The sequence below is a fragment of the Dromiciops gliroides genome, chromosome 3 (genome assembly GCF_019393635.1).
Source record: "Dromiciops gliroides isolate mDroGli1 chromosome 3, mDroGli1.pri, whole genome shotgun sequence".
NCBI lineage: Eukaryota > Metazoa > Chordata > Mammalia > Microbiotheria > Microbiotheriidae > Dromiciops > Dromiciops gliroides.
The window spans coordinates 7,115,970-7,136,920 of NC_057863.1; positions in this window are offsets into that span (position 1 = coordinate 7,115,970).

Below are 20,951 nucleotides of genomic sequence, written 5' to 3' on the forward strand. Positions count from 1 at the left end.
TGGTATAGCTAACATTTCCAGTGCAATATTAAATTATAGAGGTGATAATGGGCTTCCCTATTTCACCACTGATTCTATTGGGAAGTCTTCTAGCTTATCCCAATTACAGATAATGCTTGCTGATGCTTTAGATAACTGACACTTATTATTTTAAGGTAAGCTCCATTTCTAGTATTTTGATTGGAATGGGTGCTGTATTTTGTCAAAGATCTTTTCTGCATCTATATAATTTCTGTTGCTTTTACTATTGATATGGTCAATTGTGCTGGTAGTTTTCCTAATACTGAACCAGCTCTGCATTCCTGGTATAAATAGCACCTGGTTATCATTATCATCACAACTCTTAAATACCACTTATTATGTTATAAAGAGATTATGATTGGCAGAAACAACAGAATTAACTCAGAATCATGAAAAGACCCTCCAAGTATAACATCTCATGTTATATACAGTATAAGATTTATGGAAGTGCTTTTACTACTGCTAATTTTTATTTTACTATTTACCCTAAATAATTCAACCTAACTATTCACATAGGAAAAATAATGTGGAATGAAGAATACCTATTTTCTAAACAATGATATTCAAATAGATAAAAAAGCCATAGAGCATGTAATAAATTTAAATGGAGTAGACTATACCAAAAATAAAAATAAAGGAATAAATGAACAGTGTGAATTAAGCATGTGCCATATACCAGACACTGTGGAAACCTTGTGGATACAGATATATTTGATGACGATGACGATACAATGACATGACAATAACTGTTCTGATGATGGTAGTGATATAGTACATTGAAGGGTGTTTTTTGTCTTTTTTTTTTCATTATGACTCTTTAATTGTCTCCTTAAGGCAGAAAATTTAAAAAAAAAAAGGCCCTCTCTCTTTCTAGACCATTTGTGGTATTTTACTGGAGGCTGTGGAGAAGAATAGCACAAAATGAGTGGTGATGGATGGTCTGTGATTGCCATCATTGGAGCAGGCACCCTGCTCATTGGAGGTGAGAGTCCAGGAGTTCATACAATTTCTTGCTGATAAATCTGTTCTTCAATTCATAGTAATCAAATCATTCATCAATAAGGGTTTATTAAACACCTGTGATATGCCAGATCAATACCGTAGATTAGTGATACAAAGGTTTAAAATATTGATAGTTTTGACCTGTGTGTGTCTGAAACATTCTCTCCCAAGTCCTTTTGCATGGAGAAGCATCCTAATGTAGAATGTGTTGGGGAGATTCTATTTGCTGTGAACTAATTAATTGGAGTTGTCATCTCCAGAGGGCAGCTGCCAGTGTCCTTCTCAGACATCATCCCCAGCTGCTCCCTGGTTTAAACACTAACAATTCATGACTTGGATGTCCCAGGCAAGCCCTGCTAACACAAAAACATGACAAGTTTTAGCCAAAAGAGCTTTATATATTGGGTAAAATTCCACCACAGCTGACATTTCAGATCTCACTGACCAGTCTTCCAGGGAAGTGTGTGTAGTGATGGAGAGAAAACTTCAAGTCTTATCATCTCTATGCCATCATGGAATTCTCTAACTTCATCCAGTGACAGGGAGGATGTGATGGCCATTTATAGAGGTTGAAAAACAGGCACAAAAGAGGGAAATTCTTCTCCATATCACTGTAAGTCTGGACAGCAAGCCTTGCTGCCATGGCTATATTTAGTTCACTCCTAATGGAAATGTTATATACATATCAATAGGTGTGTTAGTGTGTGTGTGTGTGTGTGTGTGTGTGTGTGTGTCTGTGTGTGTGTGTGTTACTGTGAAGGACAAAGGACACTCATGAACCATCCAATTTTCATGTTTTCACATGAACCTGAATGAAGAGAAATTGGAAGGTTCATTTTGACGGGTGATGTACTAGGATACATTCTTTATTTTTGAGCTATCTAAAATTGCAGTAGCCTTAATATAATTCCAACTTCCCTTAGGGCATATGAAAAATAAAAGCTTATGCATATGGATGAAAAACAGAGTGCTTTTCCTCTTTGCGTTGATCCCACACTGGGTTTTGTGTCATTACTTATTAATAGTCTTGATTAAGTATCCGGTTTTCAGGCAGTGGACTTAACCACATAACTATAGGAATCTTAGCAAGTAGAAATAGCCCCATAAGAAGAAGAACAATGACCGGTAAAATAAAAAGGAATGAGCACAAATCTAGAGAAGATGTCTGCCCCAAAGTCCAGGACCCCAGGGAGCTTGCCCATTTGTCCCCTATGCTTGACTTGGGAATGATCACTAAAATTCAAATGATCTGTCGCTTTATATTTTGCTTAGACATCTTGGGTTAACTTCCCAAACACATTCTATTAGTTGTGTCTCATTCTTGGGGTAAATGAGGATGGGGGGCATAGAGGGCAGCAATGAAGGATTCCAGTTGGTGGGGATATGGGAGAAGTACATTACTGGGGAACAGGAATGCCCTGAGCAAAAATAACCATATGAGAAATGGCAAATTGCCTGAGGAACAAGAAAAAAAAAACTGTCTGGAGTCACACCAATGAATGGTGTGAGAGAAAGTTGCCCAGATAGGATGGAGCCTGTTTGTGGAGAGCTCTGGATATAAAACTAAATGTAGAAGCAAGGGTGTATGTAGTGATCATAAAGGACTAGTATCTCTGGTGTGAGTGTTTACCAAACCCTTTTTTTGGGGCAGCTCCATCACCTTTGGTGGCACTCAACTCTTACCATTGGCTCCAAGAAGCTGCATAGTATGGCCAACTGTCTTGGTAGACAAGTTAAACCAGTTTGAAGGTGACTGACAGGCCTCATACCCATCAGCAAGTCTGGGGGATGTCTACCCAAATCATGTGAATATTTGACCCCACAGAATAAGTAGATGAGAACAATTTTTTCCAATGGCCATAAATATGGCTGAAGCATACACTATATAGTCCAAAGGACTTGATCAGGCATCAAAGACACAAAGGTTATTGACTGCACCTTGGGCTATCACCAGTTATCTTAACTTTTGTCTTGTTACTGGATTTCAATGACTCTTGAAGTGAAGGTGAGGCTGCTGACTTTGTGTAACTCTGCTTCACTCAAATCCAATTCAGACACAAGTCAAGACATCATCCATGATGTCATTGGCCCTCTTTGAAAATGAAGAACAATCTGGGGGCAGCTAGGTGGCACAGTGGATAAAGCACCAGGCCTGGGTTCAGGAGGACCTGAGTTCAAATTTGGTCTCAGACACTTAACACTTACTAGCTGTGTGACCCTGGACAAGTCACTTAACCCTCATTGCCCCACCTAAAAAACAAAAAGAAAAAGAAAATGAAGAATGAGCAGTAACAAATGAAGACACTATATGGCCAGGTTTTTCTTATCTTTCTTTTTTTATAAAAGCAACTTCTAGTTTTATTTATTAATTCAATGATTTTCTTATATTCACTTAATCTCACCTTTAATTTTCAAAATTTACAATTTAGTATTTAATTGGACTTTTAAAATTTGTTCATTTTTTCTAGTTTTTCTTAATTGCATACCCAATTCACTAAGCTGCCACTTTTCTATTTCATTAATGTAACCATTTAGACTTAAAATTTTTCCTCTGATTACTGCTTTTGATACATCCTAATGGTTTTGATATGTTGTCTCGTTATTATCATTGTATGAATGTTTTGTTCTTTAAGCCACTCATTCTTTAAAATTAGATTATTTAGTCTCTAATTAATTTTAATCTGTTTCCATGGTCCCTTATTAATTATAATTTTATGGCATTATGATCTGAAAATGATACATTTTCTCCATTTAACTATAAAGTTTTTATGTGTTAATACATACTCAGTTGTTGTCAATGTACTGTGTGCCAGTGAAAAAAAGCAGTATTCCTTTCTGTTCCCATTCAATTCTCTTCAGATATTTATTATAGCTATACTTTGCAAACTGTTAAATGTTGTAATAATACTAGTCATTATTATTTCTCTGACTTAGAAAAAATCTAATGGGGAAGATGGTATAGGGGAAAAGAAAGCATAGTATAAATTGATTTTTTTAAAGATGATAAGAAACATCTATCTAAAACCACCAGCCAGCATTATTTATAATGGGGACAAGCTAGAAGTCTTCCCAATAAGATTGAGTGAAACAAAAATGCCTATTGTCACCATTATTAATAAAATTGTGTGAGAAATGCCATAAATAGAAATGAGAAGAAAAGGAATTGAAGGAATCAGAATGGGCAATGAGGTAATAAAATGATCGCTCTTTCTAGATGATCTGATGGCTTACTTGAAAATCCTAGAGATGCAACGAAAAAGCTAGTTGAAATAATTAACAGTTTTAGCAAAGTAGATGAATATATAATATAATATAAACCCACATAAATCATCAGCATCTCTATATTAAAAACAAAACTGCAAGAAAATTTAGGAAAAGATACTCCATTTATCATTTTTTTAAAATAATAAACATTTTTCTTTAAAGTTTTGAGTTCCAAATTGTATCAATTCTTCTCTTTCTCCACTCCCCTTCCTGAGGAAGTAAGTAAGATATAAGTTATACATACATAATTATGTAAAACATTACCATATTAGTCATTTTGTATAAGAAAATGTTAATGAAAGAAAAAAATGAAAGTAAAAAATATCATGCTTCTGTCTGTTTCAGTGGAATATCAATTATTTCTTTGGAGGTGGATAGTATGCTGTACCATTATTCCTTTGGGAATGTCTTAGATCATTACCTTGCTGAGAATAGCTAAGTCATTCACAATTCTTCATCAAGCAATGTTGCTGTCACTGTTCACAACATTCTCTTGTTTCTGCTCACTTCACATACATCATGTAACCATAGACAGCACAAAATATCTGGGACTATACCTGAAAAGACAAACATGGGAGCTATGAGAACATAATTATATAGCCCTTTTCCAAATAATGTCAGATATAAATAATTTTAAAAATATTAATTGTTGGGACAACTAGGTGGTGCAGTAGATAAAGCACCAACCCTGGAGTCAGGAGGACTTGAATTCACATCTGGCCTCAGACACTTGACATTTACTAGCTGTAATGACCCTGGGCAAGTCATTTAACTCCAATTGCCTAACCCCCTAAAAAATATATATATATACATACATATATATATATATATATATATATGTATATGTATATATATATATATATATAAATTGTTCATGGGTAGGCAAAGCCTTTATAATAAAAAATGCCAGTTCTATCTAAACTAATCTACATATTCAATGCTATCCCAATCAAATTATGAAAAAATATTTTATTTAGCTAGAAAAATGAATAACAAAATGAATCTGGAAGAACAAAAGGTCCAGAGCATCAAAGGAATAATTTTAAAGTGTAAATTTTAAAGGGGTAAAAGAAATGAGGTGTGTATATATATATGTATATATGTATATATTTCATACTATGCATATTTCTATTTACTGGTTCTGTCTCTGAAGGTGCCCAGCATCTTCCTTCATAGGTCCTTTGCAGCTGATTTGAATATTTATATTAGATTACTAATTCACAGTTATTCTTTGAAGAATATTTCTGTTACTATATATATGGCATTCTTTTGGTTCTGCTCATTTCACTCTTCATTATTTCATGGAAGACTTTCCATGTTTTTAATTTTTTATTTTGCTGGGCAATGAGAGTTAAGTGACTTGCTCAGGATCACATAACTAGTAAGTGTCATGTGTCCAAGGCTGGATCTGAACTCAGGTCCTACTGAATCCAAGGCTGGTGCTTTATCCACTGGGCCACTTTGCCCCCAAGCTGGGTATATAATTTTGATGGAATGCTACTGTGCGGTAAGAAATGATGAACATATGGATTTATTTATTTATTTATTTATTTTTGCGGGGCAATGGGGGTTAAGTGACTTGCCCAGGGTCACACAGCTAGTAAGTGTCAAGTGTCTGAGGCCAGATTTGAACTCAGGTACTCCTGAATCCAGGGCCAGTGCTTTATCCACTGCACCACCTAGCCGCCCCGTACTTATGGATTTTAGAGAGAAAAAAACAAAACAAAACAAAACAAAAAAACATGGAAAGTCTTCCATGAAATAATGAAGAGTGAAATGAGCAGAACCAAAAGAATGCCATATATATAGTAACAGAAATATTCTTCAAAGAATAACTGTGAATTAGTAATCTAATATAAATATTCAAATCAGCTGCAAAGGACCTATGAAGGAAGATGCTGGGCACCTTCAGAGACAGAACCAGTAAATAGAAATATGCATAGTATGAAATATATACATATATATATATACACACACACATATACACACATATATACACATACATACATACCTATATGATCACATTTGTGATGCATACATACACATATATGTGGGGTGTGTGGGTGTGTGTGAGAAATGGTGGCCTTCTCTAGTATGGAGTGGGGAGGCAGGGTGGCAGGAAGTGAGGGAGGCAGTTCAAAATTGAAAATGTAACAAAAGTCAAATTTTCAAAAAAGACTTTTGAAGAATTAACTTCCCACATGTTAACTCATTCGATGCTCACAACAACTGTTTGGAGATAGTCGTCATCGTCATCATCATCATCATCATTATTACTATCTTACATAGAAAGAAACTGTGCAACAGAAAGGTTAAGTGACTTGTACAGCTCAACCCAGCCAGGGAAGTATCTAAGGCAAGATTCAAACACAGCTCTTTTTAAGTCCTATGCTCTATCCACTGTTCAACCTAGCTGTTTCAACAAGATAATCTACCTCATAATAGAATGATTTGATTTTAATCACTGAGAGCAGGACCAAGACTTTTGAAAATAAATGCATGGATTTATTTAAATAAATAAGCAATAAAAAATGACCCTACTTCTTAACCTCTTAACCTGCAAAATAAGGGACTTGGCCTTGATGATCTAATGAAAACTTCCTAGGAAAAGATTCTACCATTTTCATTTGCACCATAGTGAGGATTTCCATCAGTGTTAGCTCTGTGGAAGATGTTTGTATTCTAAATCTCCTTTCAAATTGAAGACTAACAGACCTGAAGAGATAGGAGGAATTAGCCTACCCGGTATTTGAAGTAAAAGGAATCTTCATTGGGCTACTGAAATCCCATCACAATGGGTAATGATGACCTTATCTGTGTGTAAAGGCAGCCTTGATAAGAAGTTTTCCCATCTGCTAATCAATTGATTAACCTTAGCCTCAAAGCTCATTTTTATGAGTCTTTCCTCATTGGTAGAGATGTGATTCTCAGTGCTCCAGGGCCTGTGTGAGATTACAGGGTTGGTGAGAGCTTAAGAAAAGAGAGACCTTCATTCTTCTGCCTTCAAACTTCAAAAGAGAAGGGCATGTCATTCCAGACTCTCCTCATATCTCTGAAGGGAGAAAGTGACATGACGTAGAGGTATTCATCATGTCCCTATGCCCTCTCGCCCCACCTTGCTACCATAGAGAGTTTGGGGGAATTTCCCTTTTGGTGAGATCTAAGACACTTTCTCTCAGGTGGACTAAATTACCTCGCTCCCAAAGAGAGAGTTTTTTTCATTCTGTGCATAACTGGTTTGTAACCTCATGTGGATTACTTCTCTGATTTCTGTTTGTTCTCTGTTTGGTTAAAGGTATGTCCTCACTATTTGCTATAGTGCTCATTTTTTTTGTTTGTTTGTTGTTGGCTTTTGTTTGGTTTTGGTTGTTGGTTTATCTATTTCATTTTCCCCCGAACTTAATAGTATTTTATTTTTGTTCCTATTTACATGTAAGATAATTTTTCAACATTTGGTCTTATAAGATTTTGAGTTCCAATATTCGCTCCCTCCTTCCCTTCCCTCTCCCTCCCCAAGATTGCAAGCATCTAAGATTTCATATATATTATATATGTGTGTGTGTATATGTATACATATATGTATATACACATATAGATGTGTATGCTTTTTATATGTGTATATTATATACATGCATATATACATATATACACACACATGCACAATCATATTAAACATATTTCCTCATTAGTCATGTGGAAAAGAAGAATCAGAACAAAGGAAAAAAAAACTCAAAAAAGAAAATAAACTGCAGATTCCATAGTTCTTTTTTCTGGATGTGGAGAGCATTTTCCATTATGAGTCCTTTGGAATTGCCTTGAATCATTGCATTGCTGAGAAGATCTAAGTCTAGCACAGCTGATCATCATATAATGTTGCTATTATTGTGTACAATTTTCTCCTGGTTCTGCTCAATTTCTCTCAGGGCATCAGTCCACTTAAGTCTTTTCAGGTTTTTTCTCAAATCTGCCTACTTTCATCTTCTTACAGAACTATAGTATTCCATTACATTCATATACCACAACTTGTTCAGCCATTCACCAATTGGTGTGAATCTCCTCAATTTCCAATTCTTTGTCACCACAAAGAGAGCTGTTATAAAAATTTTTGTAAGTGTGGATTCTTTTTTTCCCTTTTTTTATGATATCTTTGAGATACAGACCTAGTACTGGTATTGCTAGGTCAAAGGGTATGCACATCCACATAGCCCTTTAGGCATTATTCCAAATTATACTACAGAATGGTTGGGTGTGTCGAAATTTATTTTGATTTGGGGACCCTACCTTTAGGCTGAGATTAGAAAGCCTTAGGCCCTCAGGGTCTCTTCTGTGTGGGAGGGGCTGGTGCCCCTCCCCCTCTGCTTCAGCTGAGCCCAAAAGCCCCATGGGCTGTACAAGAAGCCAGGTCAGACAGCTGGGGGGAAAAAGCCCCCAGCTCCCTCCACCCTGAGCGGAGCTATCTCAGAGATGCTGGGCTCTGGTGTAGTTTGTGCTGAGGCATGTGAGGCTTGAGCACCCAACCCCCCCCCCCCCCCAGCCGCAGCCCTGACTGGCAGATTATCTTGGTCTGTGGGGGAGCAGGAAGCCCCGAGATTTGAGTGGAGAGAAGAAAAGGTAAATATAGACTTGGGAGTTAGATTAGAAGGGAGCTGAGCAGGGTGATGAGACAAACAGTAACGAAGGACTAGGAGCAAGGAGGAAAGGCTGGTGGACAAGATTAGGGGGGCGGATGAGAGAGGCTGAGAAGGAGTTTGGACTGACGAGAGGAGGCGGAGTAGAGGTCACGTAGCAGCTGATGAGATTAGAAAGGTTGGAGTGCGGCAGACTAGAGATGGGACTACAAGGAGGCAGCGGAGAGCACAGAAGCATCAGCACAGGGTACAGGTTGGAGAAAGTGAAGATTAAGAGGAGTTAGAAGAAAGGAGCTGAGCAGGGAAAGTGTGACATGCCCTGAGGCAGGAGGCAGCTAAGGCCTTTATTGTATTCAAGAAGTTCGAAGCCCAGCAGGTGGGAAAGAGACCACAGGAAAACAGTCAGGTTATACATTTTATTTCCCTGTATTTTTAATTTTCAATAGTATCTCATCAATAAACTCTGCTTTGATTATTTAGTTAAGAGGCTTCTTAAAATTTTGTTTATCAATTTGAGAGTGGAGCAGTGTGGTGGAACTTTATAAATGTCCCACATCAAATTACCAGCAGTCAGATAGCCAAACAGTAAAAAATCCCCAGATTAGTACCCCAGTCAGATTAGCCCCCCAAATTAGGCTAGTCAATTCAAAATATTTTCACATTTGAATGGCAACCGAGGCAGGACTTGCAGCCCAATTATAATTTTTCTAAGCCTTTAATTTTTCATATAATTATAATTTTCCATAAATCCAATTATATATAATTTCCCGGATTAGATATAGTTATTAATAATTAATTTTTGTACAGGTGTATTAATTTTGAAAATGATGCTTGATGGGGTAGGAGTCAAGACTTAGACATATGGCATGGGATCTTTCTTTCCATTAAGGTATAATGTTTAGGAGTACATTTCCCCTATAATAAAAATATTTATGAAAACAGATATATAAAATTCTAGCCTGGTACTCCTTCTTTCTAAGGAAAGCAGAGTGACCAGACTCTAGCTCCATTCTCCTGCTTCATCTCCTGACAAGTAGCAAAGTCTTCCTCAGAGAAGTGTATGGTGTGTGAGAAAACTCAAGTTGCCTCGCTGACAGCCAGGTCTGGAAACATAAAACCTACATAAGCAAAACAGTGGTCACCTCTTCTCACACACACACAGACACACACACACATGAATGAAAAAGACTGAATGACGCAATTTTTTCCCAATCCATAGAGCTAATCTAAGGGGTCATTATTCAGTCATATATTTTCTTCATTATCATTCATTGTCACCATCACCATCATCACCATCCTCCTCCTCCTCCTCTTTATCCTTCTCTCCTTCATCATTCCATGAACTTTTAGACTTTATTTTTTACCAAGTGTTTTGCATATATAATCCAATGTGGTTCTCATGCTAATTTTACGTTGCAAGGACAATTGACAGATGAAGAAACTAGTATCCTGAGATTTGGAATCATTTGCCCAACAGCATGCCCTAGTTAAATGCCTGGGCAATATTGGAACCCAAGGATTCCTGACTTCACATCCAGGGCTCTCTCTCCATTCCACCTACATGTTTCCTTAATCAACTAACTGATGCTAACATTACTAAATACTGGTATACAAGTGTAATAGGGTCAGTCAATTAGCCTTCAACTAGCATTTGTTAAGTACCTATTATGTGTCAGGCACTGTGTTAAGTTCTGGGGACACAAAGAGAGGCAAAAGACTTTTGAGGAGCTCTAAGTCAAATGGGTCCTTGGTAAGACATATGGTATTAGTATATATGCATTCTTAGTATATGATTGTATGTGATATATTATGTGTTATTATTTTACATGATGAATATTATTCTTGTAGATTAGTGTACTTTATGTTAAACCTGTGTCAGCTATGTAACCTGTGAAATGATGTTTGGTTCTCTTTCAAAAGTATTGGTTTCTCCCAAACAATTTTTAGGAGAACATATTTTTCACTGAGAGAGGAAGGGAGATATAATGGAATAATCTAATGAACCATGAGCAAAAGCATAAAATTGTAAAAAGGTGAAAATATAGACGATGAAATGTAGTGGAGATTGCCTTCAGATTCTAAGTATTAAATAATACAATTAAGCAAAGATAAGAAACTTGCCTCTAGTGTAAGGGCCATATTTTCACCTACCTCCATAGTTATTCATTTTCATGAACTCCAAATAAATCATGCAATGTGGGGAGCCAACAGAGCCGAAGAGAGGAGATTTTCTAGCAATAGTATAGCCTGTCATGAACTTCAAGAGAACTATCAGGAGGATAAAACAACAAAAGACCTTGAAGTTCTGGAGTTCTGAGAGGCTTTGGCCAAGTATATTACTTACATGTGTGCTACCATTGTATTTTAACTTCATGTCCACTCTTCTTTCCACAGACTCTGTGGGAAGAGTGTGCTCCTGGTTTGGGGATAAATATTGTGTAACTATTGTTCTTGCTATTCTTGTTATGTAAATGTCTTCACTAAAGAACTAACTGAATCTACTAGCAGATTGCTAGACAGAAGCATCCTGGGAGGGAATCATGAACTAGGGTTTAGGATAGTCACCAACAGGATTACCAGCAGGACTCTGAAAAGTGGTAGCAGCTGCTGCTCTGGGGACCAAACCTACAAGTGCCTGTCGTTGTTGTCGTTGTTGTTGTCATTGTTGTTTTTGGTGTGTGTGTGGGGGAGGGGGGTAGTGAGCCTAGTTGGGTTATTATGTTGACTTTTGAGAAATATGTTGGTACTTGTAAGCATGAGATTAGATGAACTCTTTGATTGCTGCTATTAACTCCTACTGGAAACTTGGCAAACCTTGAAGTCACCCAACTGTATCATTTGCCTGTTCTCCCAACTTCATTAGAATATGATCCATTAGAGCCCCTCCCATGCTGTTTCTATTCCTGCCTCTCACCCCAAGTTCTTTTATCTGGGGAAAGAACAAGCTCCTGCACCATCAGATTCACTTACAATAGCATTCATTCCATGTTTCTTTTCGCTTGCCCACAAGGATATGCAAAAAACGGTGAATCAGGAGAGAGAGAGCCCCTGACTCCTGGCTCAAGGCCATCTTTTTAGTGAGGACAATAGAGAGGAGACAGCATCTGACAGCTGAGCCTGTAACCCATTACAAAGTGTTTGAAAGGTCAGGTTGTAGGTGACCTCTTCTAATATGGGGATTTGATGATGACTCAAGAGCAAATATTCCTTCTGAAGAGATTAGCAGGATAAAATGACTATTAGAAAGCCCATTTACGGATGTCAGAACAAATCAAATGAAGCATGTGCATTTTCCCCCTGAATTTCCTTTGAGCTATGACGGGAAAATTAATTTGTGTTTGGAGAACAGAACAGGAAAGTAGTACTTGTGAATGTGATCCATAAGGAGGATTTATCTTATGTACCAAGTTGAAGGAATGCATATCACAATAGACAAGGGCTGAGAGCTTGGAAACTTCAATTTCCTCTAGGAAATATGAAGATGCCAGGAACATATATATTGTTTCTCTCTTTTGTTGTTGTTTCTGCCTAAAACTTTGACCCATGATCACTTCATTATCATCCTTATCATCAAATTCCTCAACTATATCATCTCTATTCCCACAGTCTTAAAGATATTTTAAATATACAGCTATCATTGTTCCCTTTCAGTTCAACATTTTTCATAATAAATTAATAAATTAGCTCAGTCCAAATTCTTATTTTGTTTGCAAATGGCTGGACCCTTAGAGAGATAGCTAACACCCTGGATGACAGGATCAGAGATCTAGAACTGATTGGGAACTCAGAGGCAATGTAGTCCCAATCTTTCATTTTACCAGTGTAATGAGACTTTCCACCCAAGCATTTTTTTTTTGCTTTGTTGTGGTTTTTGTTTGTTTGTTTTTCCTTGTGTTTTGTCTACTGCTGCATGTATGCATTGTGGACTGGTAGAGCAAATGATAAGCAAGTTATGACATGGATGCCGGACACCCAACATGTTTCTGATTTCTGCTTGTTTCCTGAGTAGACTTTACTCAAGGGTGAGATTGAGTCCTCTGTCCTAGTTTAAACTTAGTTTAGATCCCATGTCACTCCCAGCAAAGTGTTCACTGACTCATATATTTTCCAGGGTATTCCAATCCATAGAACTTGTCCAATTTTTCTTTGTTCTTTTGCTTGGATAAATGGGTTTTAATAGTTATTTATTATTTATGGTAGTCTTTTTGTATACCTGGTGTTTAGTGGTTGGTGGGAAGGAATTTACCTGGTGAGGGTATGGTAATAGTGACTAGGGAAGTGGCTAACTAGTAGAATAGAAATGTTTAGTGGTGTGGGGAAATAGATTGGGACAGTATATGAAACTCAGGACTCTCCAGAGGCTTTCCAGATCCTGTTCTCATTGAACATGCTGGTGGTGGTGTAGGCACTGATCTGGGCCCTTCCCTTTTCCTCAGAGGTAGGTCAGATCTCAGATGAGATCTACCCATATCTACCTCAAGCTTCATCCAGATGATCCATATGGCCAGACATGTTTTATGTGGGCACATAGATCTTAGAAAGACAAGGAAATAAGGCCAAGATATTCAAAATAACTGGCCCAAGACCACCTAAGTAGTTATTTTCAGACATGAGATTCAAACTCAAATCTCGTTACTCCAGACACAGTCTTCTTCCCACTATACCACACGGCCCATCCCCCACAAAGTAAGCATCCAAAAACATCTTGAGAGGTTAAAATGTGAAATATAATACAGATAAATCTAAAACCTAACATTTGGAGGCAAAAAATCAACTATACGGGGCAGGTAAGCATCACCAGATGACAATTGACTTAGAAAAAGATCTTGGGGTTCCAGGGGTTCACACCCTCAGTGCATGTCACAGAATCAATACCAGCCTTTCAGAGTTGGCAGGGACCTCAGAGACGCAGAATGTATCTGAACAAGTACAAGTAGTTGATTGGTAGTTGTCGTACAATCTCTATTTGAAGAGCTCTCGGAGGAATCCCCTAGTACGACCAAAGCCCATAGCTCGCCAGAATACACCCATTTTCAGATTTTCACTTAAGTCAAGTGAAAATCTGCCTCTCACTGGGTTTCCAAAGAGAAGTCCATCATATTTCAACATAGTTCCTTGCTAACCCAACCCATGAGTTTAATGCAGAATAAAATTAGTTGGGAGCCATTTCAGAATGTCACATTTTGCCCACTAGGTGGTGTAATCACACACCACACAGGTATTTTCTCAGCATGATAGGGTATGGTCAAATAAGCCAATGTTGTTTTGGGTTATGTTAGGAGAATTATAATGTCCAGAGAGAGGGATCTCTCGTTCTCCAGTGTGTGGGGATGTTACCCTCATCAAGAGACATCTGGTATATTACATCCCGACCTAGATGCCACATTTCAGGAAATCCATTCATCAACTGGAGATTTCCTTTGCAGGTCATCAGGATGGAGAGGAGACTCTCAAAAGCATATGGGGATCGACTAGCCTGTAGAAGAGACACCTGAGGATAGAGCTATCTCTATTTGGAGGCTGCTTCAACCCAAATTACAAAACCAGGAAGAAGGGCTGGAGATTATGGAGAGGCAGATGGTTTTATTCAGTGAAAGGGACAAATTCCTAATAATTGGAGCTATAAAATTGGATTATGTTATCTCAATAGGAAATAGGTCAGCCATCAGAGGAGATCTTTATACACACAGGATGGGTGGCCATTCCTCAAGAAGATCATAAATGAGCCTGTTTTGTGACTCACTCATTTATGCTTCAGATATGGGATAGACTTGCTGGCCTCTGAGGTCCCATCTAATTCTAGTACTATGTCATTAGCTATCTTAAATCAGGGTTATAGCTTGTTTAGAAACAATGTGAATTCAAGAGCCATAGCCTGAGTTCCTACATAGCTAACTATAACTGAAAACCAGAATGGTAAGTCAACACGTACAACAGCTGCATGCACATACATGTATACAGATGTGAACCTCAAATGCATCTGAGGTCTTCTTATAGGAATTCCTTTCATCAATGCCGATCACAGCCAATCATGACCTACTCATCCTTTGGGACTTCCATCGATGGTCTCCCAAAGTTCTTCACTCAGGGTAGATCCCATGTACATCCTTCCTTCCTCTTGACATAATCAGTGTAGCAATGGAGCAATGTGACCAGTCTCTGCTGGTCATATTAAGGCCTCACTCTCACCATGTGCTTAGCCCATCTGTTGTGTCTGTTATACAATTTCTTGGTGGCTTCTTTTTCTTCTATTTCTACTCTGGAGCTCTTGGTTAGATGTTGCAACCTCCCACTATGTGCTGTGCCATTTTCATTGTAAGACCACTCATCTTTAGTTCTTCAGAAGCAGTGATGTTCTAGGTCTTGGTGCCATATGTCAATACCAGTAAAATGTTAGGGTTAAAAATATGGGTGGGTCTTTGTTGCTTTGGGTAGCCTGGGGTCAGTTAATGGACTCTAAATATGGGCTCAATTATCTTAGAAAAAAGTGAAAGGGCGGCTAGGTGGCACAGTGGATAAAGCACCGGCCCTGGATTCAGGAGTACCTGAGTTCAAATCCGGCCTCAGACACTTGACACTTCCTAGCTGTGTGACCCTGGGCAAGTCACTTAACCCCCATGCCCCGTTTAACAAAAAATAAAATTAAATTAAATTTAAAAAGAAAAAGTGAAAAACTAATAATGAAGAGCAAGTGAACAGATCCAGGAGAACATTGTATCCCATAAGAGCAATATTATTTTAAGAATGACTTTGAGCACATAAGTCATTTTGGCTATTATAAATACCCAAATTAACTATAAAGGACATAAGAAGAAACACAGTATATCCAGAGAAATAACTGCTAAATATAACTATGTATAAAATAATTTAAAAGGTAGAAATATATATGTATATATACATAAATATAGTATGTATGTGTATTAATATTTGTATGTATATACATATATGTATATGGATGTGTGTATATATCATTTATATCTAATAGTAAATCAATCTTTATCTACCTACCTATCTCTCTATCTTTCTCTCTCTCTCTCTCTCTCTCTCTCTCTCTCTCTCTCTCTCTCTCTCTATCTATCTGTCTGTCTAACTATCTAATATGTGTATAATGGTAGCCATCTCTAGGGTGGGAGAAAGGGAAGAAAAAAGGGGAAAATACATTGATAACTTTATTATATGTTTAAAAGGAATAACATGTTGCACATTATAAATTTGCAGTTTATGTGTAATCATCTTTTTGTATTTACTATGCTATTGAAATTATTGTTTTATTCCATGAATTTAATTAGTTAATTGATTGATTTTTTAAAAAATTAATTCAGTCGACTCCCCTCCACCTTGATAACTCTGGACAGCTCCTGGTCTATCAGTATCATTTGATTCAGGTATACAAACTGTGGGACTGCACTTCTGATTATATTCACTCTGAAAGCTCATCGTACCCCTAGACTCACATTGAAAGTACCCTCACTTCTGTAATGTCTGCCACTGATAGCTTGGAACATACCAGAGCTTCCATTTCAAGGAGGAGTCCCAGAGAACCATGTCTTCATTCCTCTCCAGATTGCACCCTGACTCTCCATAGGAATTTGTCTTCCCTATTCCTGCTCAAGATTGCTAATATTTGCTATGAGGAAATACATACATACATACATCTATACATCCACACAAGCACACACACACACATATATATACATACATAGACATAGATATATATGTATATCAATATTATAGTTACATTTTATAATATTATATATTATATTATTTATGTCTCTCTATATAAATATAATATAGGTGTATATAATTGGCTAATTGGCAAGAACTCCAAAGATTAAGTATTAAAGATGGGGCAAAGGTTATTTTTACTGAAGAAATTAACTTAAAATAATTCAAGGTTATACCAAGGCTTTTATCAGAAGTTCAGGTGACCCTGTAAGAACTCGTCATCTTTATCAGGTTGTAAAATCTCTACCTAAATATGTTATTGGGAATTTTATTTTATTGTGTACTTTGTTTAACTTCAATATTGAGTTCCTTTGAGCCAGTGATAAACTTTATGGGAATATCTCAATATTCTGAGAAGCAGAAATATTCTGGATTTCTGGAGATTCCCAAATGGAGATGGAACTTGACCCCATGACCATCCTTGTAGCATGAACATTTTGAGGTTATAAGACATCAATTGTCTGAAAGCTCTTCTGATATAAAATCCCCTGAAAAACTATGGGCTGTAATCAGGGAGTAACTTGGAAAAATGGATTGTTTGTCACAATTATACTTTGTTTTTTTGTTTGTTTTGGTGAGGCAATTGGTGTTAAGTGACTAGCCCAGGATTACACAGCTAGTAAGTGTTAAATGTCTGAGATCGGATTTGAACTCAGGTTCTCCTGAATCCAGGGCCAGTGCTCTATCCACTGCACCACCTAACTGCCCCCACAATTATTCTTAACATCCAAAGTGCTTAAAATAATATTTTGTGATGAAAAATCTTTAAAATATATATAGTCTTTTGAACTCATCGCTAAATTTTGTAAAAGAAATTGTGACAAAAGGAGGCTATGTTGAATTATGAGCATTTTGAAGGTGTCAACATGTGTAAGGTAAATTGTAGGTCGATAAATTTCATTATTTTACTGTGTCCCACTTAAATTTTATGTCACCATAAGATAGATCAGAGGTTAGACTTAAAACCAGGTCTTCCTGCCCATCAAGACACTTTCTCTTCCCTAGTCCAATCATCTCTCCTTATAGATGGATTTTTTAATGTTAATAACATATACATGTGTGTATAAATAAATGTCTATATGTACACACATATACACATACATGCATATTATAGCATATTAGGTATAAATACTTACATACAAGTAAAAAGGAAGCATGATGCAGAGAGGTCACTTCAAAAATACAAAGATTTGGGTTCAAAGTTCGCCTCTAACATTTACTGATTTTATGACCAGAGCAAGTAATTTACTTAGAGGTGTGGGTAAAGCAGAGCAGTTAGGACAAATCCACATGGTGAAAAATGGTCTCATTACATTAATGCACATACCACACACCTATAGGTGCAACTGTACAGATATTTACCTGCTAAAACAAAACACAGTAAGTCATTTACATCAAGTACCACATGATCGTCTTTGGAGGCCCAAGATTATCAGAGCCCTAATTCCAATCCCAAGAACACTGACCTTAGTTGGTGCATTAGTGTGTATGCCTGCTTTGGAGCTCTTCTCTCCTATTGCTAAGTGTCTCAACCACCCCAAGCCACTTAGACAGACAGTGGGATACAGCAAAAAGAACACTGGAAATCGAGTCACTGTTCATTGAATCAAAGCCCAACTCTGCCACTTACTTGCTGGTGGATATTGGGAAAGCTATTTCAAGTCTCTGGGTCTTAGTTTGTTCATCTGTAAATTTAATGAGTTTGGCTATATGTTTTCTAAGGACTCTTCAAACTTCAGATCTCTGACTCTAAGAAACTATGCTTGACCTTTCTTTTAAAAATGAATCATTCTAGTTATCTCTGACAATCATAGAAGCAATCATTGCTATCCTAGTCTTTCTAGACTTCTCTTCTAGATAGTCACAAAGGAAACAAACACACATGTCCCTGGATAGGAGGACAGTGAATATTGGGGGGGGGGTGGAGAGATGGAAGTACAGAACTTACAGTCAGGAAGTAGGGTCATTCCCTTACATTTTCTCTTATTCCTTACACTGCTTCAAATTGTTCAAGGCTGCAAGATCCCTCATCCCTTTGGATCCCTGGGCAACATCATGTCCTGAGAGAATTCCCTTGCTGTGGGCCACGTTCATGTTTTTTCTTCTAATTTTTATCATCTTGGATACTGAAAGTAATTGGCCTCTAAGGAGTTTGGACAAGACTACCTCAAAGGCTCAGATCTCCATGTTTCTTCTGTTCTTTATAATTCCCTATTTCCGTGACTCCAGGTTGTAAGGCTTCTTATTTTCATCTTTAAAAAAGAAAGACTATAATTTTCCCCAAGAGTTTCAAAGAGTGTTTTTCCCCTTTCAAAATCTTCCCTCTGTGATGACTAAATACATTAGCAAATAGCTAAGAGCAGCTTTTGGGCATGGAGTTGTTTTGCTGTGCATAACCACGTTCAATGTACCAGTCAGTCTGAAAGCTTCCTGCCCACACCTGTTTCTCTAAGACAGGGCCTCAAATCCTGACTTGTGAATTGACTCACTATGATGCCTCAGCAATACCCCTGACCTCAGCCTACCCACTGAGACCATGAGGCATCACAAGGCCCAGAGATATCTCTAGCCTGGTTCACCTTTGAATGGGAGTAGACCACGGCTTACAGTATATTGATTTTATGGATGAGGTTCTGAGACTTGGGCAGGTGCCATAGCTAGTAAATGTTTTCCATAGCATTCAAACTGAAATTTTCTGACTCTATGTCCAGGACTCTATTATCCATGATCCCATACTCCACAACACATAGGAAATGTTTGTTGATTTCCTAATTTTAGCATTTTTAGAGGTAGATGGAACCACAGTGTTTTAAAGACAAAGAAAAAGGTTCACCTCGGTGAATGGCTTGGTGAAGGACACACATTTAGAGGCAAGGCAGGTCTGGAGCCTGGGATCTGTATTCTGAAACGACTGCTATTGTCACTCCTGATTTCTATCTCAAAGAAGGCCTTCACCAGCTTAGAGATGTCTGGCCACACCAGGACATCCTAATAAGACTAATCTCAGAGAAATGTATTTTCCCTCTGTGGGAGACCTGGTATTTTTGTCCACTCCTGAGACCCCCCAAAGGGAATACATTATAAATTCCAGATTAACACATTCTCTCCCAAATCCTTTGACATCTCGTCCTTCAACTGTACTCGAGCTATACTCTACCTCCCAAGTAGAGAATGTGGCCACCTCCTGCTGTTCATAATAACCCACTCAAACCATGTAACATAAATCAGTAAACATTGATCAAGGATCTCCTATGTTCCAGGATCTGTGCTAAGTAGTGAGGAGGCCAGCGAAGGCAGAAGACAATCTCTGTCCTCCAGGAGCTCATGCTGTGTGGGGACCGCCCCTTGTTCAGCACCTGGCTCTCCAGGGGCCAATTGCCAGTCAGCTGATGCTAATTAGACACCTTTCTCCTCTAGCCTTGCCTCCTGATTTATTAGCCTACAGGAAAAGGGACCAGGGTGGAAGGAACTGCTCTCTGAGAGGATTCTAAAGCCTCTGGTTTGAGGAATTCCCCAACACCCCCGGTTCCCTTGCTCCTAAGCCAGACTAGGGTAGCTCTAAGCATCTGTGGCTTGGGTATTGCTAGTCCTTCCTGAGATGCAACAGAGCACAGGCAGGAGGCCAGATGTGACCTTGGCCCTGTGACAGTCCTTCGGAAGCCTTTGCTCTACATAAAAGTGGAAAGAAGCCCGAAAAAGCTTAGAAGAAAAAGTATTTTTGACTGGGTAATTGACTTTCAGAGCAGCTGTTGGACCCAGGATATTTCTAACCACACTCCCTCCCTCTTCCCCGCAGCTCTCCTAATCAGAAAACTGGCCTCTCAGCTTCTACGAAGTTCTAGTCAGAGGAAGTGAGGCCATTCAGTCCAGCCACATCTGAAGTTCAAATGCTGATTCTACCACATATTCTTTGAATGATGTTGTCTAAGCAGATAGAGAACGAGGGTTAAATGTATCTAATTCAGTGGCCCAGTGGATAGACTGCTGGACCTAGAGTCAGGAAGACCTGAGTTCAAATGTGGTATCAGTTGCTAGCTACGTGACCATGAACAAATCTTATAACTTCTGTTTGCCTCAGTGTCCTTAAGTGTGAAATGAAGTTGTGCCCCATGGTATCTTAGGTAATTTATAGTTTTAAATCTGTTACCTCTCGGGGCCTCAGTTTCTCTTGAAAATAGAGGTATTATCTGGTACTGGCTAAGAAATAGAGAGGTGGAAACAGGTTAGACACAGGAGACACAGTAAACGACTTTACTAATCTACTGCTTGATAAACCCAAAGACTCCAGCTTCTGGGATAGGAACTCAATAC